The sequence below is a fragment of the Pogoniulus pusillus genome, chromosome 23, assembly GCF_015220805.1.
Source record: "Pogoniulus pusillus isolate bPogPus1 chromosome 23, bPogPus1.pri, whole genome shotgun sequence".
Taxonomy (NCBI): Eukaryota; Metazoa; Chordata; class Aves; order Piciformes; family Lybiidae; genus Pogoniulus; species Pogoniulus pusillus.
In genome coordinates, this window is record NC_087286.1 from 15,138,823 (window position 1) to 15,162,577 (window position 23,755).

General features: G+C 44.6%; 1 protein-coding gene across 8 annotated transcripts in view; it reads right to left on the bottom strand.

Annotated features, from left to right (window-relative positions):
• SVIL (supervillin) overlaps nucleotides 1-23,755 on the bottom strand; it is a 109,439-nt gene that overhangs the window by 69,257 nt on the left and 16,427 nt on the right. The window lies entirely within an intron of this gene.

A 23,755-nucleotide genomic window follows, 5' to 3' on the forward strand; every position in this document is an offset into this window, starting at 1 on the left:
AGAAGGCTGTCTACTGTTTGGAAGCTTCCACTTCATTCTCAGCAGCCTTAGAAAATGCTTACTTTCAGAGAGGAACATGAGTAAGCTTCCCTTCTCCCTGTCCAAATTTAACTTTTTCATTTCTACCATCACAAAGTGTAATCAGAGGATCTAACCAACAACCAGGAGGATCTAACCACTGACCAGCAGGGATGAGGTACAGTGTTTCAAGTACCATCTCCCTTCATTCAGATGCTATCAAGAGACCACAGAGAGCTGCCAGCCAGTAAGCATGGAAGCACCTGGTCTGGGTCTGCTGCTGAAAACCACACGAAGCTACTACTAATTAACTTGCAATGGGAAAATTGCCCTTCCATCCTCATTTGTATTACCACTGCCCCAAGACCCTAAATTAATCAACAATTGGTCACTGATGCAGTGCTCTTTTTATTTTCCAAAAAGACCTCAGTATTACACAAGATGGACTTTAGAATGATTCAAAAGCAGCAATGTCTCTTTTACTCTAAGTCAGTCTCAACTATTTCAAAGAAGAGCTAACAGGGAAAAAAAAGGAATGAATTATTATTATTATTATTATTATTATTATTATTATTATTTGCTTACACAAAATATTATCAAACCTGTGCAGGATGTTTCTTATTTTTCCAATAAGGTTTTTAATGAAGCAACTTCTAGCTGGCAAGGTGGCTCTCAAATTAGTGAAAATGCATCTTTAATTTAGTGAATGTATTTTTCATTTGTGCCTTTCAGAAATAAAACCTGTGCAGGATGTTTCCTATTTTTCCAACAAGGTTTTTAATGAAGCAACTTCTAGCTGACAAGGTGGCTCTCAAATTAGTGAAAATGCATCTTTAATTTAGCGAATGCATTTTTCATTTGTGCCTTGCAAAACTTTTCACCCTCCCCCCTCTACTTCCACCTCTTTCTACTGCTTCTCCAGGGAAACTGGTTAAAAAAAATATAGACATACACACACACACACACACAAAAAGACAAAGTAAAAGAAAAAAAATCCACAACAACATTTTAACAGCTCAATAAAGAGGCTTAAAATGTGCAAAAGAGGCATTTTTTAGGCAGCTGCTCTAAGTCACTGCAGATTTCAAGTAGCTTTGCTAACAGCATTCTTCAGCTTTAATAGGCAAGTTTTTCCTGTTTCTGTTAACATTTTGCCTTTCCAAACAAATGGAGAATAAAGCATGCAGATTACACAGACCCAAACAGTACAGTAACAAACCCAGCACGAATGGCATATAAATCATTATGTTTTACACTACAGCATTAAAAAGAATACTCCATGCCCTAAGTATCCCCTACAAAGGCCAGGTTCACATTACTGAGAGTGTGCAGTAACTTTAAAAGCCCAGCTTAGCTAATCAGAACCATGCATAGCTTGAATTTATAGCTCTTCTAACAGGATATAACCCATCCTAAAGTTTTTGGCACTAAGAACAGCTGTCCACCATGAAAACCACAACTAGACCATAGAGAAATTCTCTTTACCCTAGCCAAGGCTGGAGAGGGGATGAAGGGAAAAAAGTAGCTTTCACTGCATGGGTGGGAGAGGGGCTGCAAAGAGGGGGCACAGAAGCTGGTCTGACTCTTGCTACCCACAAAAACACATTCAGTAACATCGATACACACCACATCTAGAATCAAAAGCATCTGAAAACTTTGCTGTATTTCAGAAGGCAGGCTCCCCTCTCACCTCCCCCAGACAGAGCAAACCCAAGCAGACACTTAACATTGTTACACAGTTTTGATATTTTATGTATTTCCTCCTGTTCAAATTAAACCCCATGTGGGAGGACTGAAGCCCAATAAAACTTACTCACTACAATATGGAAGTCTTAAAATGAAATACGAACACAGCAGAAAAAGTAAAACAACTCTGCTTCAAAAGAAAAGGAATAAAGCCACAAGAAGAAACATCAGTTTAACACGGTCTTAATTCAGTGCTTAAAGGCGGGGGGGGGGAACAACCCTCATCCCCACAGTACCTGATACACAGAAGGCAAATTCCTGCACCAGCATTTTGTCCCTCTTTTCACTGAAGCATTCTAAACATGCTCATAATCACATATCAACGATTTTAAACATCTGCCTTTCAAATTAAGGGTCTATTTGCTGAAGTCTAAATCAAACTCGCTCCCAAGTTTAACCATTGCATCAGCTCCCCCCCCACCCCCCCCCACCCCCCCCACTCCCTCTCCGGTACAAACTACCAGATAAAAGCACTCTCCATAATTTAAATACAAACAAAAAAAGAGAGGAAATTAAAAATGCTGCATTAAGAAAAAAAAAACATTAAAAAATAATATATAGATGCAACCTTGCAGTGTTACTTAGTATATTTAAAGGCCCTAAGTAGGTGGCAAGCTAAGCTAATTAAAAGCTCCATCTAATCGGATCTTTCAAAAGTGTCCTTTAGGAAATAATGAAATAGCCTAGGTGACTAACTGCATACTGATTGCTAAAGTAGCTAATGTAGCTGCAGGAGATCCAGTCAAACAATATTTACACACGGATACACACACCCCAGAGAGATTAAACATGCAGAAACCAAATGCATTTTCCTCTATCTGCTTGCAACTCTTACCTTGCTCCTCAGAGTATTTAGCATTTCCCAAATAGCTGGAGATCCAAGGATTTCTGAACATGGTTGCACAAACAAAGGATTCAGCAAAGAGAAACTACAATAGCAGCTAATTCTCCAGCAGCCACAGCCCTAGGCCTGTCTTAGCAATACTGTGTAGAGATTTTTCATAGCACACGACTGGAGCTGTCAGGCTATCGCGTCCCGGGGAGTACAGTAAATGCATAGCAATAGGCTGCAAGCTGGAGCAGCTCAAGCCAGTAATCAGATTACAAACAGAAATTAGGCACATGAATGCTAAAACAGATTGGGCAACGGTGATTGGGAGATTTATAACGTTACCACTTCAAACATCCAGCCAAATCACACGTTATATTACCGTAACATGAAGGCACAGCCCCTAAATCCTCATCTTCATAAGGGAAAAAAAAAAGAAGAAGGAAAAAAACTACCAACTTTCAAGACAAGGAATAATTCCTTCATATCTCTAATCAGGATAAACTGCAATGCCTAAGAAAAACAGCATCCTGCCTGCCAAAACCATGGACTCTGTTAATCATATCATAATGTTAAACGTTTTGCCTAACTATTAGTTGGAACATTTAAACCAGACAAGATTTATGGATCACATATGAGCAAAATTACTGGTGGGGGGCAGGGATTTCAGAACAGACACCACAGCTCCAAATATTTTAATTTGAGACAGAAGGTGTAACACTGCACAAAAGTACTGTCTAGCTACTATATATATTTAATTGTTTTACTAAATGGATTTGATGGAGTTTGGATTGAAAAGTCAGAACCCTTTACAGTTCATTTTGAACATCTGGAGGTATGTGGTGAAAAATGGTACAATAACCACAGCTCAGTCTCCTACACATACACACAAAGTCACATGTATGAGGCTGTAACAGGTCCATGCACTCACTTCACAGTATCACAGTATCATCAGGGTTGGAAGAGACCTCACAGATCATCAAGTCCAACCCTTTACCACAGAGCTCAAGGCTAGACCATGGCACCAAGTGCCACGTCCAATCTTGCCTTGAACAGCTCCAGGGACGGCGACTCCACCACCTCCCCAGGCAGCCCATTCCAGTGTCCAATGACTCTCTCAGGGAAGAACTTTCTCCTCACCTCAAGCTTAAATTTCCCCTGGTGCAGCCTGAGGCTGTGTCCTCTCGTTCTGGCGCTGGCCACCTGAGAGAAGAGAGCAACCTCCTCCTGGCCACAACCTCCCCTCAGGTAGTTGTAGACAGCAATAAGGTCATCCCTGAGCCTCCTCTTCTCCAAGCTAAACAATCCCAGCTCCCTCAGCCTCTCCTCGTAGCGCTAAACTCCATCTGACCAAAAGCAGTAAGTGCCTACTAGCTCCCCTTCACCAGACTTCTTCTCTTCAAACAGATCTCAACTAATATCAGTTAAAGGGGACACAGTCTCAAGTTGTCCCGGGGAAGTATAGGCTGAATGTTAGGAGGAAGCTCTTCACAGAGAGAGTGATTTGACATTGGAATGGGCTGCCCAGGGAGGTGCTGGAGTTGCTACCCCTGGAGGTGTTCAAGAAAAGACTGGATGAGGCACTTAGTGCCATGGTCTAGTTGACTGGATAGGGCTGGGGGATAGGTTGGACTGGATGATCTTGGAGGTCTCTTCCAACCTGGTTGATCCTATGAAAAACTCACCACAAGGCTGGACTCATGAGGACCATGAAAAGGTAGCCTAGAAACATAAGACTAAAGTTCCTGACTTTTAGAATAGAATAGAATCACAGAATGGTTTGGGTTGGAAGGGACCCCAAAGCTCAACCAGTTCCAACCCCCCACCATGGGTAGGGACACCTCCCACTAGAACAGGTCACTCAAGGCATCATCCAGCCTGGCCTTGAACATCTCCAGGGAGGGAGCAGCCACAACCTTCCTGGGCAACCTGTGCCAGTGTCTCACCACCCTCACTGGAAAGAACATCTTTCTAACATCCAGTTTAATTCTCCCCTCTGCCAGTTTAAATCCATTATTCTTCATCCTGTCATTACAGGACCTTGCCAGTAGTCCCTCCCCAGCCTTCCTGTAGGCCCCCTTCAGATACTGGAAGGCTACTTTAAGGTCTCCTCGAAGCCTTCTCTTCAGACCAAAGAGCCCCAACTCTTGTAGCCTGTCCTCATAGCAGAGCCGCTCCAGCCCTCTGAGCATCTTCATGGCCCTCCTCTAGATTTGCTCCAACAGTTCGATGTCCTTCCCATGTTAGGGGCTCCAGAACTGCACACAGTACTCCCGGTGGGGTCTGATGAGAGCAGAGTAAGGGGGCAGAATCACCTCCTTCTCTTGCCTGTTGTTATCATACTTGGTACGACAGGACCCCGATCCCTGCTGGATCTATGTATGGGTGAAATATAAACGATGCTGGTTTGAAAGAGACTGCTTAACCACAAGTGAACAACACAATCTATCAAAGCCCTATTAATTTCTGTTGCCTCACTATGAAGTTGTATTTAGCCTGCCAGGTCACCAAACCCCTGGTTTTCAAGGTAGCAAGTTCCTGCAACAGACAGAAGATTATGTGCCTTGTCTTGTCTGAGGCCCTGCTATTTGTATTCATTTATTTATTTTTAAACATGAATAATATTGAGAGTCATCTTAGCCAAAGCACCTTTTATTAGCCCATCTTTCAACAGCCCAGAGCTCCCCGGAATGAGAGTGATGTAAGGAACACGGCATTGACGTTTCTGACTCACCAATTAAGATCCTCTGTTCAGATGTAATTGATGGTACATAGCCCAGTTTTTTCCTGGTCTGTAATTTTGCTGGCTCTCAGGTTTGTTACAACCACCACACAACACTACCCTCAGAACACAAACCCAATGCTGCTGTGCTCTCCTGACTGGAGCCTAGTCCCTTCCAAAGCAGTAAGAGAAACGTCATCTGCCAACAGTGGTCCAAGCTTGCCATTTACCTGAAAATCCACCTTATGGTCTAGACATCAGCACAGGTGTGCTTAAAACACAAAAATGAGGCTGTGCAGAAATAGCAAAGAAGCTAATGGGAATATTCTGGACCAGTATCTGTGCAGGTGTATCAATACAGAGAGACAGTTGAAGTTGGAGAGGGTAGAGCAGAGGAATGTGGGAGCCTGGCTCCTCCTTCCACATACACAAACACATCTCTCCTCTCTGCCACTCAGGATGTTACCAGACACAGAAGTGGCAATCAAGCTGATCTGGTTCTGAAAAGGTCTCTCCCTTCTAGTCCTGCTTGTGTCAAGACTGCTTACTCAGTCTTGTGAAGAGAGGTGTTATTACCTGGGGTGTTTTTAAGCACCTGTAACTCACCTGGTACACAGCAAGAGGACTGTTTCTCATAAGGTGCAGATAAATAACACTCATTTGATAAATCTCATGGCTGCAGTCTTTAGCAGGGTTGAAGGAGAAGTCAGACTTGACAGCTGAGCTGATGCAATAGCTCACAGCTTCCAAAAAAGACAGTCCTACTTGTTTTTCTCTGCAGAACTTCTGCTAGGTCCTGCCCCTCTGGTGACCTGGGCAGATGACTAAACTGGGAGTAAATATTCCTTTTGATTTTTGCTGGGTAGGCTTCTCACAAGGTGCCACAACTTATCTTACAATCAGTAAAGGGATCAATTCTTCCGGCTAACAATGGAGTGGAGCTTGGCTTGATTGCCACTTCTGTGTCTGGTAACATCCTGAGTGGCAGAGAGGAGAGGTGTGTTTGTGTATGTGGAAGGAGGAGCCAGGCTCCCACATTCCTCTGCTCTACCCTCTCCAACTTCAACTTTTTGTCCTGGTGAACAAGGTGCAGAAGGGGAAGGGTTCAAATTCTACTAACAGAACACAGAAGAAGCCAGTTTCTTCAAGACCTCTGGAGAGAAAGTTCCTGAAATGGAACACTAATGGTACACTTTGTTGCAAGGAGGACTCCTTTATCTACTATTACAGCTGGTAACTCAAGAATATAAGGTCCATCTTGTGGAACAAAAGAGAATTACTTTAGAAGGAAATAAAATATCCAACAAGAGCATTATCTTCATCAGTGTTCACACAAGAAAACCCTGTTCACACTCGGCTTCGAGCTCTCTTCATGTCAGGCTGGAAATGAATCACCAGTCATAGCTCTACATGTGGTACCTATGAATTCACATTAATGTCACTGCTGCTAACACTGAAACTGTGCTGCTGTGCAGAATCTGTGACCCCAGGGCCTGTTCAGCATCAATTCAAGACGAGAGGTGTGTGCCCAGATGGCTTCCAGTATTAAAATTCTTAAATCCATGACATGCTGGAGCCTGATGGTCTTATGCCAATGCTACACACTTCACATGGATGACTGGGAAGGTGTAACTACAGGTAACTGACAGCTTCCTTCTTTTCCATCAAAAAGGGATCACCTATTTCAAGGCAGATCTCTGAGTTGTCCCCTAACCATCTCTGGCAGTGGAGAAGACATTTTGGTTAAAGCAGTAAACCAGCAAGGTCAAGCAATGGCATAAAGAAATGAAAGCTTAGATTTAGCTTACTGCTGCCTGTTTGGAAACAGTAGGTTTAAGAGTAAGGCTTCCCCAGAAGAAAAGCAACCCATCTTCAAATACTTGATGGGGGAAGGAGGAAGAGTAATTTTTGTCCTTTAGAGAGATCCAGCATCTAGGACCCAGAAGTTTGCTCAGCCAAAGTGCTTTATCAAGGCTGTGTTGCAAATCGGTAGTAATGTTCACATCCTCCTCTACCATCGTTAATTCTTGAGCATTAGCAGCCTCCAACATAAGCAAACAAAGAGAGAACATCAGTTCAGCCTAGGAAGGGGGGCAGCCCAGCTGGAAGTTAAGTTTGTAGTCATCTGGGCAAAGAGCTAGAGGTTAAGCATGCATCCATTTAAAATCTGAGACCACTCATGAAAGACCAGCTGGCAGATAAATGTTCTGAAGCTTCCCACAGGAAGAGAAGGGAAATATTCCCCTTTTGTCTGGTAAAACTAATCACAGTAATCAAACTTGGAGTTTAAATGGCTTGTTCCTATCTTACAAGGCTGCCAACTCCAAAGCACTGAATAGTTATGAATTGGGTCCTACCACGATCAAGTCTTTTTTTCTTCCTGAATTTGATGGCTTACAGATTTATATTTAGAAGCGCTCCTCTGTGATAAGGAGAGCTAGATGCTTTGGTGTGGCTTGCAGTTATCAGGAAAACAAAAAAATCAAAGAAGCCCATGGCAGCTGTTTGAAGAAAGCCTAAAAATAAGTTAAAATTAAAGGAAAAAAAAAACCAAGACTGCAGAGGAAAGAAAACCCACACCGACTGCAAAGAAACCTTCAGCAAATATGCTAGTTAGGTAAACAGGAATTTGAGCAGCATGGAAAACCTGAGATGATCTGTATAAGTAAGATGATTAAATCATATTTTCATCCATGGTACAGATCTAAAGGTGCTCATGAATTTTATTCCATTGCTCTTCCAGGTGAGGAGAGCATTCTTGGAATAGCAAGTTGAAGCTGCACCAAGATTTGAGAGGCTGTGGATGATTGTGGGAATGAAGGTCAGAAGAGAGGGCTAAAGCACTGTTCCAGCTGACCTCCCCCCACAGGCTCCAGGCTACTCCAAGCCACCCTGTCAGGTTTTTTGACTCAGAAGCATGTTTCTGAAGGTAAGAGGCAAAGCACTAGAAGGGTCTCCCTTTTAATTATTTCCCCTTCCTCCCGCTCTCCAGCCATTCCTGCCAAGGTATTCAAGAAATAGTTTAGCCCAAAGCTAAGAGACAGGTCAAAACCTCTGAAACTAAGATAAAGTTTCCTGACATGGTATCATCCCTCCAGTAGAAGACAAATGGAATCCTTTCCCCTTTGTTTTTTTTTTCCCCAACTCTCACTGTGCAACAGTTTCTGCATAATGATCCTGCCAAAACACTTCTGGTTTGGCTAACGACTGTGTTTTGGCTAAGTCTTCAGGCAGACTTCAGCACTGTGTAGCCTGGGTGGTGTGCTTTAAAACACGGCACAGGCAAAGAGATAAAACAACCTCATTAGTTTGAAAGGGCTCTAAGACTTTTAGCACAAGATGACAGACATGTTAAAAGATTCTGGAGGGTCTTTTTGGATTGGCTGTTTACTCGTGCTCTGGAAAAAGGGAGTACACTGGGTATCCTTCCATGCATGCTAAAAAAACCTTCCAGTCTCTGGATTACTATTTCAGATTTGAAGAAATTTCACTTGAGACATTCATTTTAGCAAGGAATTGCTCCTAAAAGGAAACCCTGTTGCCTTTCAACCTCGGAACATGTTTTCAGAGTAAGGAACACGAAGGCAATGTCCCTCTGACATTCCTACACCCCACATCACTGTTCATAAAACTGTATGGCAAGGCTGTAGCATAATTAAAAGATCTTCGAGGTTTTTCTCTTCAGAGGAGGATCAGTCCAGACTAGCTCCTTAAAGAAAGGTCAAAGGTCATACACTCCTCTCATATGTGGCAATCAGATATATTGCTGAAGCACAAGATCTGAATTGAGTCAGACCCATTTGTCTGTGGGTTTGAAGTGGTCACAGAAGACATCAGGCATGCAAAGGGCTAGGGTTAAGCATGGACTGAGTAAATGGTTGGAAAAGAGGATAAGGCAGGAACTCATCTCCCAGCTGAAAGTACAATTTAAACAACCGAGCAGCCCCAAAGCCTTTGTGAAGACATTTGAGGGTTTATCTAGCAAAACAACATAGGAGGGCATTTCACACCACACCTCACGGTAAATCACTTGCAGTTCAGATTGTGAAGGCATAAGGACAGGCACAGTTCTGCGACATCCTTCACTGAAGGCATGACAAGCAGCAGCTTCTTCTTGACTGCTGCTAACTGAGGGCTGAAACCACTACTGGAAGAGTCTGCAGAAGTCCTGTCCTCCAAACAAGCAGCTGGGGTTTCTAGGATGGGCTTCCTCATCTTCTGGCACTTCTAGACTCTTTTTCTCCCACGCAAGCAGCAACAAGACAAGGGGACACAGTCTCAAGTTATGCCAAGGGAGGTATAGGCTGGGTGTTAGGAGGAATTCTTGCCAGAGAGAGTGACTGGCATTGGAATGGGCTGCTCAGGGAGGTGGTGGAGTCGCTGTCCCTGGAGGTGTTCAAGAAAAGACTGGAAGAGGCATTTAGTGCCATGGTCTAGTTGATTGGACAGGGCTGGGTGATAGGTTGGCCTGGATGATATTGAAGGTCTCTTCCAATCTGGTTAATTCTATGATTCAGTCTCTGGAAAACATTCCACTAGAGTGCAATACAACCAGCACAAGGCTGTCTCCTTGCCTGTAGCACCAAGCGGCCTCGTGGAGTCAAGCAAAGCAAACAGCCCAGCCACGCAACTGAGTTTTCTCCTGGCTGCTCTCAAACACCTCTGCGCTGCTGTCTCCCTACGCGTGTAAGAGCCCAAATAGGGACAGAGAGAGGCACACATACCATGAGGAAGAATTTATAACCAAGTCCTTTGGCTCTTCAGGATAGTCATCTAAGGAAAACATCAATTCTGTTTACCGCTGTGATCTGACATTTTGCAGGCCACATCATAACCCAGCATGCTTACCTTGAAACATAACTGTCAGTTTCAAGCCTGAGGCAGACAGCAACGAAAACAAATCCATGACCCCAGCTTTCATCCTGTTTACAGCATGTTGCAATGCCTTCCCAGAAAATTAAATATTTAGTAAAAGAAATAAAGACAAAAATCACGTGCTTTTTATTGAAGAGCTGATGGTCAAGTCTGGGTAGCTCAGCTGCAAGCACTGTCACTGAAAATAACGTCACTATGAAAAACTGTGTGTACCAGGCTGAATTTGTATCCAGCATGGCTAAGCAAAAACTCATCAGGAAAGAAAATCTGGTTAGCAGAGTGATGGTGCAGTTCCGGAGCCTGCTCTCTAGAGAGCAAGCTCAGATTCACAGCAGTCACAATCTTTTCTTCTCTTTATTGCCCTCATACGCTCCAAAGGACCCTGCGGAAATCACCCACATGCCAGGTGCTCAGAAGGGTACCAGTGACTAACGGCAAGGTAATCACAAGTCAGAGCTGAAAAGCTTTCCCAGAGCTGCCCAAGCAAGCTGGTATAGCATCTGCCTGTACTGTATTTGTCCAATCTATGGGGATTTTTACTGAAGGAAAAATACACAGACTTAAAAAAAAAATATTTTTAAAGGCTTTTTTCCCATGTGAAAGTCAGTTTTTACTAGTATAAAGCAACCTAATCAAGTCCTGGTCTGCACACAGGCTGTGGGTGCCAATAGTCCCCTTCTCCTGGGAGCAAAATCATTGTTTTGGTTGAAGAGAAACAGCCTTCCAATAAAGGGCATAAAACTGCACAAGAAGAGAGAAGAAACAATTCCTGAATAAAAAAAACCCAAATATTAATTCCTTCCAGGTCAGATGTGTAAGCAGGCAGCACAAGGAACGAAAGCACTCATCTCAAAGGCCACCAACAAAGGGTTTCAGGGTGCGCAGTGACAGCGTGAACCGGCGTCCTAAAGGCATAACCGTGCACATGAAACACACATCAGGAGAGTGAACTACACTACTAACATTTACACAAAAGGATTGCACTTCTTCAAGTCTCTAGCACGGTTCCTGCTCTTCGCAAAGCAGAGCCCAGTGACGGCAGGGCTCGGCCACCGCAGCTCCCCGGCAGCAGGCGCCAGCGCCGCAGTACTGGGTCGCATCTCCCGGGGTCTGGGCTGGATCCGTTCTGGCTCCCCGCCTCCATCCAGCATGCTCCGTCCCCAGGCACCGCCGCAGCTTGCCTAATAAGGCTACAGGCGAGTTGACTGGCTGGCTTATAGGTCACCCCGTGTTTACCTTGCGAGCTGGCAGCCTTGCGGAGGAGGCTCGGCCAGCCCTCCTCGGCAGCTGTGCCACCGCTCTGCCATCCCTGCGCTGCCGGAGCCACTGAGAGCTGCAGCCCGGCGCCGGGCAAGGACCTCTGCCGGCTCACAGCTGAGGCAGACAAACTTCAGTTTTAGCACAGGCAGAGCGGAACTGCAGCGCGTTCCAGTTCAGTTTTCAGCACATCCCATTTTGGGACTAGTAGACTGCAAAAGTAATCGGGTTTCACACTGCAGCAGTCGCTGGAAAGTAGGCCAGCAGCAGGGGTATGAACAGCCACCTGCACAGCTCCCAGGCAGCAGACAGGTACTTGTCACACACGGCAACCAAGTGAGCTAGATGAAAGCAGGCTGCAGATACTCATTTGAACACTGCTATTTAATTATTTAACAGCCTTGATCAGCTGTGGCGAGATTCACTGCAACTCAGACAGATGGTTTCAAAAGTAATGATTTACTCTTCCCCAAAATAGCTATCAGGTAACCCCCCCCCGCTCTTCCTGCTCGCTGCCTCTCCTGTGATTCAGGCTGATCTTTCCTCTATACCCTTCCCAAGGTATTTTCAAGCTGCTAGATTTGGACACCATCCTGTCTTCCTTCCCAGCACAGAGCCTGCACAGAAAGGCAGCAGCCGCTGCGTGGCTAGAACCGGCAGGCCGAGCAGAGCCGCGCAGGTCACCTCCTCCCGCGGCGTCGCAGCCAGCCCTGCCAAGGGGCGGTCACAGAGGCTGCTTCCCTGCGGGTCACTACGGACCGTGCACTTCTGTCCTTCACTCCCCGCCGTGTCTGGCACTGAACAGTATGACACCAGGGCAGTTCAGATGTTATTTGTACCCGGATACTTCTGAAGTCGGCATCCAGTTTTCTAGGCGCTTTGCTGCCTTGAATGAAGCATCCCCAGCGAGCGCGCTGCCGGAGGGCTGGCGGAGACTGCTCCCGGTCAGCAGGGATGGGCACAGAGCACAAGTCAGCAGGAGAGCACTGGAGAGCAAAGAGGATGCTGCCCATTGCCCTACAAACTTTTAGCTCTTGCATTTCGTGAACTCTGTATCGCAGCTCCTTAACACTGGGAAAACGCTACCTCTCTGTAAGGCTTTAAACACTTACCCAGGTATAATAATACTCTTACCAAGGGATTCTCACAGCTAGAAAAATCCCTAACACACAGGGAGTAAAACTAAACCGTAATTATCGCCCCACTAAAAGAAATCAAACCACCATAGCTCCATCTTGCTCCTGCAATGAACCCTGGGTTCACACCATTATAATTAAAAGCAATAGCATATATGGCCAAGTGCATGTTAGAAAACACAGCTGGGAACCACGTTGGCAGTTTGCAAGCTCAGCCATTAGCACTGTAGGCTGAAGCTGTGCCCAGATGCACACACAGATCCTGGCTCAGAACTGCAAATTTTCTGCTAGAAGTGGTTTCCCACCCAATCTATGCTTCACTAGTAGAAAGAAATGGGGCACACACACTGAAAAAAGGGCCAGTCAGACACAAGCAGTGCTGAAATCAGCTAACTCACTTTGCCTGTGATTTGCTTCCATCAGCAGCACAGTGTGCTCTTATGACTATCTACTCTCAATAATGAATGCTGGAGGAAGCTAAACAAGACCCTAGGAAAAAGACAGTTTGGTGTGTGTGCATTAGACCTGTTAACTGGATTTTAGGAAGAAATGAGGATAGCCCTGAACTATGGAAGCCAGTCACAGTTTGCAGGCATTCAGGCATTAGACCTGTTAACTGGATTTTAGGAAGAAATGTGGATAGCCCTGAACTATGGAAGCCAGTCACAGTTTGCAGGCATTCAGGCTGGGACAAGAGAAAACCCACCAGGTTTGCACTGTTTGCTAGAGGAAACAGTTTCACCAGTTTATTTCTAGCCTCTCAAAATGCATAAGCTCAAAGTACCAGGGGACCACTCACTCTCCTCTTGGTTACAAAGGAGAATCTTAAACTCATACATATCCAAGAAAAAAAAACCCACAGTGGCAGGTTCACAGGTGACTATTTCTTTGACACCAGTTTATCCAAGATTGCTTGTGAAACTACACAACAGCCAATGCCCACTTTGTGCTTTGGCAGTTTAAGTGGGAGGTTAAGCACCAACTGACTCCATTCTAACACTTACCTTCTCCACAGAACTGGAGAATTTTAAAAGATAGGCCTCAGGAAGGAATTTTTAGGACAATTCAGAAAATAGAATTAATATTTTTTTAATCTGTTTTCTGAATATGTTGAGTGCAAAAGGAAAACTAAATGGTACAGAAGCCACCCTCACAAAGAAGTATAAGCATGGCTTCATTGCTCAGAATAAAGCATAGTTACTACACTCACATCCATCTGCTGCAGAGCTACAGAGTTAAGTTCTCATTGAGTCTTCAAGAACCGGGTAGAAAAGTCATCTTTGCTCTTTCAGCATCACCTTTGATATGCTGAGTAATGGCTCACAGAAGACCTCTACAAAGCTCAAGACTTTTTTTCCTGCACACACTCCCCCAAACAGGCCATTTCCTTCAGTGACCTTACAGGAGCCACCTGCCACCTCAGCCTGTGGTCACAAAAGAGGAAACCACCTACGAGAGAATTCACCCTCTTCCAAAACTAAGCCAGCTTTTGAGCAAGGTTTTGTTTTTTTCTTCTGCAGGAATCTTTGGTAAAGTGCTGTTCAATCTAGCAGACTTGATACTCTCTTCTTTACTAGGCAAGATCTGCATGTGGGAACTAAGGATGTGCATTTGTCAGAGACTAACCTGAAGCATGCAAAGTTAACTTCAGGAGCACGCTGTGGAGCAGGCCAAGCATGCTGGTTGTCTTGGACACTTTTTTTTGCAGGTAAATTCCCTTCATCAGTCAACTTGTTTGTCCCATGAATAGCATCAAAGGAACGCTGTGCTGTTTGAGGAAAGGCTCCAAGTGTGTGTAATGGAAAAAAGAGACATCCCATAACAGAGAGAAAAGACAGGCAGCTTGAACAAATTAGAGCTGGAAAGAATGAAGGACTGCCTAGATGTCTTGACAGCCACTGGTTATTATAACAACACCAACATCCAGTTACAGAACGAGTGCTGAACCAGAACCTTGCAAAGCTGCCCTTACAATAAGGTTTTGAAAATACACCTGCAGTGGTATTTGTCTATAAGGGAGGTGAAAGCACTGCTGAGGGACAGTGCATCACCATCGAAATCACCAAGCACGCACAGCACAACACCTCAGAGCCAGCAGCACACGGTGGGACACAGCCTCAGGTGATGTGACAAACCCTTCAGTCACAAGAGGCCTGCCACAGCATGAGCACAGACTAGTGCTGAGCAAAACGTTCAGCAAACTCCAAGGAGGCAGCAGCAGCACCTTCAGCCGCTGCAGGAGGACACGGCTCAAAGAAGCTGTAAAACCCAGCAAGGAAGAGAGGCAATTTCCACAGTAAGACGACTTCATCTGCACTATGCTCCCTTCAAATCAAGAACCTTGCCATTTTCAGGAGCAATCAGATGTTGAAGCTTTGGGGGATTTTAGAGTGCAAGGACCCCAAGAAGCTTTATTGTTCGTCACAGGACCCACAGCCACAGGTAAGGCTGGAGCCACAGTTTGTGACTCAAGCAATAAATGGTGGTTGCACAGGAACTTCAGCACCCTAACAGCACAGGTACACCAGATACTCACTGAAATACACCTAGTTTATTGTCAGCTCACAGAGTCTGCAGAAAAGATGTTCTTATGACATGAAAAGAGCCCTTCCTACAGCAGGGAGCCTCTGTGAGCCATCTGGGAGGTTTATTTCAGCACTACTGGCACATCCACTATTAAGTTCTGTACCAGCACTCCACATAAAAGACTGTGAAGTCCAGTCAAGACTCTTGTTTTTCTCACTGCCCCTCTACACCTGTCTCAGTTTTTATAAGTGTTAATGGAAAAACTGAATAAAAGAAACCAGCAGAGCCAGGCAATCCAAAGAAATGATTTAACAATTTGTAGTGCACTTCAGCACAGTTTGCCTGAAAAAAAAATCCAGTTCTTAAACAGTCAAACAAACAGAACAAAGCTCAGTCAAGGCTGCCATTCAAGACATTCAGACTATCTTGTAAGTGCACTGCTTGCCAATGGCTTTAAGTCAAACTACAGCAGCATTTTAAAATCCCATGGAAAGTACAAGAAACTTAACCACCCTGACAGCATGTGGCCATGCATGAGATCACTGAAAAGCTGCAGTGTTTGCTTCAGCTCTTTATTGTCATTTCCTGGGAAGTTTGAAACCATAATCAGCAGCTTATACCCAAAGTCTAGATGTTAAGACAGCAGAGACTGGAGTAAGTCCAAGAGCTGCATTAGCTCACAATATGCAGTAAAGTAACAAAATCCTATCCAAGGAGATCTGGAGCACTAGAATACTGTTATTTCATGAAGGCTAAACAACACTAGAGGATTACTCCTAGAGAGGACACTGTATTGGGATTTCACTTGGAGAGCATAATTTCATTTTTATAGTCACAATTCTCACTTTCTTCCCTCAAGGGGGTGTGTGTGTGTGAAAGTATTCTATTAAATAGTTTGGCACATGTAAATTCTCAACTAGTTGCTTTTTTAAGGAGTTTTTTGTTTGCCAAGTGTTATCTTTAAGTCTTGCAAGTCACTAGAAGGAACAATGTGAGACAATCCAGTTTCTGATACTTCAAGGGTCTGAAGGTGTGTAAAAACCACATGCACAAACCCTGAATTGTACAAAGAGTTCAGTGGAAAAAAACAAGATTGGTTTGGTCCTTTTTTTAATTGAAAGAAAAAAAATCATCTAGTGACTGTAAGAAAATTTTCTGCTAGAAACACACAACTTCTGATTGAAAGAGTCTTATTCATCTATCCTATCATTTGTCCTCAAATTGGGAAGCAAAGAAAAGCAGAATGCTGGTAAGCAGCCTTAAAAAATTACTTCCAAAGGCAGAATGGCAGGAAAGAGAAAGGAGGAGACTAAGGGATGCTAAGGGGAAGCAGCAGCAGGAATCTACATTGGTGTTGACCACTGTCTTGCTTAGTTTAAAAAGTCAAGCAGCTGTTTCTCTATGTTAGTAATAAACTGTTAGTTGTGGTGGGTTTTAATAATGGGTGAAGTACACTACCTAGGGTGTTCTGTGTTCACTGTTTTGTGGCAAGCATCTTACCAGGACCACTCAGTAAGAGACATTGTTAAATACTGGAATTAACCTGTCCCTCTCTCTGAAAAAGAAAAGGGCACAGAAATAAAATGTAAGCTATCTAAAGGCTTTACTGCTGCTGTCCACAGACATTATTTCCCTTAACATCTTAAACTGTGAAAAAAACAAGCAAGTGTGGGCTCCAAATAGGACAGACACTTCACTTAGAGACTACACCAAGAGTTAGACTTCCTTTCAGTTACCTTTACTAAGAGAACAGGGCTTGGAAACTAAGAAGATCATAGAATGGTTTTGGTTGGAAGTGACCTCAAAGATCATTCAGTTCCAACCCCTCTGCCATAGGCAGGGACATCTCCCACTAGAACAGGTTGCTCAAGGCCTCATTCAACCTGGCCTTGGACACCTTCAGGGAGGGAGCATCCCTGGGCAACTTGTGCCAGTGTCTTACCACCCTCACTGGAAAGAACGTCTTCCTAACATTCAGTTTCAATCTCCCCTCTGCCAGTTAAAACCCATTACTCCTCATCCTGTCATTACAAGACCTTGTAATTAGTCCCTTCCCAGCCCTCTTGTAGGCTCCCTTCAGATACTGGAAGGCTGATACAAGGTCTCTGCAAAGCCTTCTCTTCTCCAGGCTGCACAGCCCCAAGTCTTGTAGCCTGTCCTCATAGCAGAGCTGCTGCAGCCCTCTGAGCATCTTTGTGGCCTCCTCTGGCCTTGCTCCAACAGTTCCATGTCCTTGTGTTGGGGAGTCCAGAAGTGCACATAGTACTCCAGGTGGGGTCTGATGAAAGCAGAATAAAGGGGCAGAATCACCTCCCTTTCCCTGCTGGCCACACTTCTCTTGATGCAACTCAGAAAGTACCATACCAAAGTGGTATTTAATCATTGAAAGTTCAAGGAAGCAAAGGCAGTGATGTTCCCTATCCAACAATATCAAGGGTCAGAGGGATGGGATGTCATCCAGAAGGCCTTGGACAGGCTGGAGAGATAGGCTCAGATGAACTTCATGAGGTTCAACAAGACCAAGAGCAGGGTCCTGCAGCTGGGTTGGAACCATCCCTGCTCACTGCAAGGGGGATGGGGCTAGTGGCCTTTGGAGGTCTCCTCCAATCCAAATCGTTTGGATTCCATGATTCTATAGGTGCTGCTGCAGGCTCTCCTTTGGTCTAGTCCACTTGCTGTTAAACTGCTCCAACCACAAGAGAGTATCTTTCAAAGTGTTGGTTCAGTAGGTTGGAGGAAGCTCTCTTTTGGCAAAGACAGACAAATGCTAGCACAGCTACACTCTTTGCCTGGCAAGCAATTTATCTAAATTAGGTGAAGCTTTTCTGACCTCCTGCACCTACCCAGAGCCTGGGTTAAATGCAAGGGTTACCTATCCACCCCCTGCAGGACTAACAGAACACAGCTGAGTAAACAGCTCTGACCTCTTAACACACAGCAGCAGGACTCAGAAGAAAGAACAGGCTGGTTCTGGGGATGCCTGACACCACTCAAACAGCATCAATCTGAGCATTAGAACTGATACTGGAAGTCAGTTTTGCATGATAAAGCCAGATACTCTAAGTTTAAAAGCAGCTGTTGCTATATGCAGAGCCTAATTCAGAGAGCACTTCTTTAGACACTCCATCAAAAAAGAACTAAGAAAGCAAAAGAGCAAAGTTAGAAGCTAATGACTTCTACATTAATATCTTTAATTTGACAGTGCTTCAACTACAAAATTAATCACTTTAGGATATAGGACAACAGAAAAACAGTGAAATGCTTCAGAAAAAAAAAGCACCAAATACTTTCCTTCTGCTCTCCACTGGGTACAGTGCAATACACACTGACAGTGCATCACTAGATGGATATTGAAACCACCTTGTTAACACATCCTAATTCAAAGCTTCAACCCAGCACATTGCCAGCTCTGCTAGCAGCACAAGTAAAGCATCTGTTGTTTTGCAAAGCCTTGACACTGTGTTTAATGTCTGAACGCTGAACTTGGTTTCTGCTTGAGGAAAATAATACATTTATAAAACCCAACAACTTACTAGCATTCAGGGCTTCTGATTAGAACAGATTTGATCTGATTTTTTAAGTAAACACTTGGTGCTTTTTAGAGGGAGAAAAAAAACCAAGCCAACAGCAGAGGGTTGGGGGTTTTCTGCCATTACCTTTACAACTCCGAACTGACCACTAGGATGAAAAACAGTTGACGAACAACTCCTGAAATGATTTGCTTGACTAAGTTCCTTCAGATAAATTCAACTCTACTTGTCTACAAATGACTGATCTTGCAATCTTGATTCTCAAAACTACCCGACACATATACAAACTTTCAAGGAGAAGCCAAAGAAGCAGAATTTCCCAATTCTCTAAGACAGCAAGAACAGCCACAGGCTCTTCAGGCACTGCCTTTATAGCCTCCTCCTGTTTAATTTGCTGGAAAAGTTCTTATTTCTTTCCCCAGTAAAACAATTAGCTTCACACCTTCCAGTGAAGGAAGACAGCAGCAAGCTCTTTCTTTGACAGTTCAACTCACATCTGATTAAACTGAGTATTTTTCTCCTCACTTCTGTTTAACCTTGAAATGTGCTCCTATTCCAGCTCTGGTGAAGTACTGGTGTGCCTGTGAGCTTGTCTCATTTTTTCCCCCCCATACCAGTTGGTCTAATAAATTATTCTTCCTAACAACCTCATGTTAGCTATGTGCTGAGATCATGCACTGCAAAACACCATTATGTCACTGGTACTAAACCCTGATAAAGACTACTTCACAGTATCACAGTATCATCAGGGTTGGAAAAGACCTCACAGATCATCAAGTCCAACCCTTGTGGCATAGGGAAATAATAAAACACACAGTCACCCACTCTGCTATCTTGCACTATAAAGGCAGCCATTCAAGTTCTCCCCTCTCCACCCAGATTAGAGTTTAGATGCAAGGAACAGTTCAGTGGCTAACTAACTTCCCAGAACACAAGCATTTGCTGCTAAACTGCTCTAAATGCAAAAACTAAATATATCTATTGAATGTTTTAATAAGTCTGAGGTGACTTCAGGGCTGATGGTTATGTTCCTAAATTCTCATAGCATGAATATCAACCAACCACTTTGCATTGTCTACAGCTAAAAGCCACTTTTTCACTTGAGAATGGGGAAGGAGCGGTCTGTCGCAGATAAACCACCTCTTTTCAATCCAGGGGAAAAAGGTCTCTCTTTTTTTAAGGTCTGACAGTTGGAGGCTGAACTCCCCTTTCAGACATGCCTTTATTTGGAAACAATGCAGTTGCAGGCAGGGCAAGGCAAGGCTTTTTCCTAAGTGCTGCCTGGCCACATGCAAACTAACGACAGCCTGGCAAAAGGAGCGGCAGCTCCGCACCAGCGGCGCGGCCACATGCTGCTCTAACTGTCCCCGTACACAACCACCAAACGGGCACTCTGCAGCGTGAAAAGGCAAACAAGCAACCCCCTCTTTAGGGTCGGAGTGGCTGGAGAGCAGCCAGACAGAGAGGGATCTGGGGGTACTGATTGATACCTGCCTGAACATGAGCCAGCAGTGTGCCCATGTGGCCAAGAAAGCCAGTGGCATCCTGGCCTGCATCAGGAATGGTGTGGTCAGCAGGAGCAGGGAGGTCATTCTGCCCCTGTACTCTGCACTGGTTAGACCACACCTTGAGTGCTGTGTTCAGTTCTGGGCTCCCCAGTTTAAAAGGGACGTTGAGATGCTTGAGCGTGTCCAGAGAAGGGCGACGAGGCTGGTGAGAGGCCTTGAGCACAGCCCTATGAGGAGAGGCTGAGGGAGCTGGGATTGGTTAGCCTGGAGAAGAGGAGGCTCAGGGGTGATCTTATTGTTGTCTACAACTACCTGAGGAGTGGTTGTGGCCAGGAGGAGGTTGCTCTCTTCTCTCAGGTGGCCAGCACCAGAACGAGAGGACACAGCCTCAGGCTGCACTAGGGGAAATTTAGGCTTGAGGTGAGGAGAAAGTTCTTCCCTGAGAGAGTCATTGGACACTGGAATGGGCTGCCCGGGGAGGTGGTGGAGTTGCCGTCCCTGGGGCACTTTAAGGCAAGGTTGGACGTGGCACTTGGTGCCATGGTCTAGCCTTGAGCTCTGTGGTAAAGGGTTGGACTTGATGATCTGTGAGGTCTCTTCCAACCCTGATGATACTATGATACTATGATACTCTTTTAATTGCTTATTAACGATTAAAGGAAAGAGAGGAATTCTAGTCTCCGCTTTTAGGCAGAGACCAGAGCTCTGTGCAAGTCCTGCACGGCTTGAAGCTCCCGCAGCACTTAGGACACTCACTGCCGGCATCACAGCGATGTCTTCAGGGCTGCAGCTGTGTGCTCAAGCGCAAGGGCTGGCTCCAGGTAAGAGAGCACTCTCCTGTGGGCAGCGCTGATTACCAATGAGAGTGGGACAGGTTGCTAACTGAAGTGCTGCCAAATGGCTGGACACAAAGCTTCACAGAGGGCACCACCACTGTACCAAAGATGCAGCTCACATCCCGGCGTTAGTGCTCAGGCTCACTGCAGTACTGGCAAGACTGTTCCAGCAGATCACATCCCCACAGAGAGGGAGAAGAGACTATTTTCACCTAGCTGCTGACCAGTCCACTTTGACAAAATAAACAGAACTAAAACTTGAAGCAGCTACCTTCCTGATACTCTCATCTCCCAGGAGCCTCAGGAACATTATTAGCAGATGAGACCAAGTGAGAAGAGGAGACCTGAGGAACTTGAAGTTAAAACCTGATCTCAAGTGCCACATTAGGTTGTGTGTGCATTTCTTTTCTCCAGCCTTCTTTCCCTCACACCAAGAAATGCTCCCAGCTAGGGAAGTTTCTCTATCTTCAGCAATTTTTCACTTTTTTAAATTCAGATTTTCTTCCTCTCAGATACTGCCAGGGTCAGAGATAGGAACTGTACGAAAAGGTGTGAAAGAGAAGGTTATCTGTTTAAAAGTACTTTCATCTTCCTCAAAAAGAACTTTTATTCCAGAAGTTAAAGTTCACATCTGGAGTAATCTTTAGCTTGGGTTATCCCCTATGCTCCTTCTGGAGTACTCTCTCAGTGCTGCTGAGCTGAGGGAAATAGTCCACTTCACTGCAGATGCCTAGCATAGGTGATGGCTGGGCTATCACCACCAAGCCAGTCTCTACTTTCAACCTTTGCAGATCACAGTGTTCATGGAATCATCTGGAATCCATAACAGAAACCATTTGCATCCATCCTTTGATGAATGATTGATTTGACCTTGTCAGTTCTTAGGCCAAAGACTCTTGAACCAGGCATAGTCTGCATCTGCATGAAAATGCAGGCTGCCCACCTAGAAAGTCTGAACTAAGCAAGCAAAGCAAGTACAGTAGCAATGCAACAACAAGGCAACTATAGGAGAAATAAGGGGAAAAGCCTACTAAAAACATTAATTTGCTGAGGAAAAGCCTGTACTTTAAACAAGGCTTCCCTTCCCAGAAGACAGACTTGTGATGAAGGTTTGTCAACTATTCAGTTAGTTCCTCCACCCACAGCAAGTAGAATCATAGAATGGCCTGGGTTGGAAGGGATCTCCAAAGGTCATTTAGTCCAAGCCCTCTGCAGTCAGTAGGGACATCCTCCACTAGACCAGGTAACCTTGCTATCTCCTGCACAGATGCAGTCAACAGCTTTGCCTGCAAGTAACATTCAAAAAGCTTTCACCCAGAGCAGTCTTGAACTTTGTCTTCATCATAAAGCACATCCTGCAAATGAGCATGCATTTTTATTTTTCCTGTCTGATCTCATAGAGACAGACCAGAGTTAAAGTATCTTTGGTAAGCTTAAAGCAGAAGGAGGTGGGCAGAAGAAGGATAATTTCCATGGCACAAGTGCCTTTGTTGTAATAGGACTCAAGATTGAGCAACAAGTGTGGAAGAAGTCATGCTTACTCTCATGAACTACAAGACTATGTAAGTGATAAACATGCTTCTTACTCCAAGGACTCCAAAGGTCCTTGTCAAAAAGGCAGTCTTGTGTTTTACACCCAAAAGCAGACACTGCCCCTTAAGCCAGCCTACAAGGAGGGCTGCTGAAAGCTGAAGTTAAGAAGTCATTTTCCTTCTCTCAAAATTGCTGCACATCCCAGTAGACATTGGCAATTTCCTGTTGCGCTCCTCTAGCTGGTGAGAGCTCTTGGGAGCACTATTCCTGATCAAGCAGATTTCTAAACTTAAGACTTTTTGCATTTTCATGGCCAGAGAGCATCTCTGGTGAACTTACTGACTGCTGAAGAGTTGCCTCTGAAGAAGAAAGATTTCCATTTCAAAACAAGCTGAGATGATTTCTAAGTCCTCCCAAACCTTCAGGATTCTGTTTAGAATGTTTTGAGATCTGCATTTTATCAGGCCATCTTACAGAACAGAAATCAGATGTTGTTCATAACCCTTTTGAGAGGAATAGAGTAAATTGCTACCTTGAGTGAGTAAAGCTACTGTAGTATTACTATCCCTCATAGTAAGTTCATTTAACAACTGGCACTTTTCCAAGGAGGCCACCTCATGCTTCCTAGCCCTGCAGGGCACTTTATGGCAAGCAAGGCACAAATTGTGACCAATTCAGTCAGAAAAAAAACCCCAACCAAACACAAAAGAAATGATGAGCAACCGAACTGCTTGAAGCCAATGTATTCCCAGAGTAGCTGGATGTAAATACTTCCTCTTCTCTGCACTGCTAGACTTTCAGTTCAGGGAACATATTAAGAGATTCAGAGCCTGCATCCAATGCTGTCACTCACTGTTATATTGTGTAAAAACTGTTGTGAGAGTATGTTCAGCCTAGTCAGCCAAGAATTTGATCATCTCTATAATTAACTTTGCAGTCTGACATCATCACCCCCTCAAGGTTCTCTTAAAATTTTAACAGCCTGGTTTATGAATATTCATTTGCCAGCATTACACTTCCAGGGAGTTTTGAAAACCCAATGGTATGTCAGTTCCCAAATCGGTTCCATTACTCCTGCTGCTTCCTTAGCATATTTATTACAAGCCAATTTTATGCTGACTGAAACTGCCTCAAGCCTGCAGTTGATTCAGCTATGTCATTTCACAGAGATGAGTAGACACAGCCACACATCCAAGTGCAACTCCTAAGGATGCTTGTTAATCCTTGCTCTGGATGCAC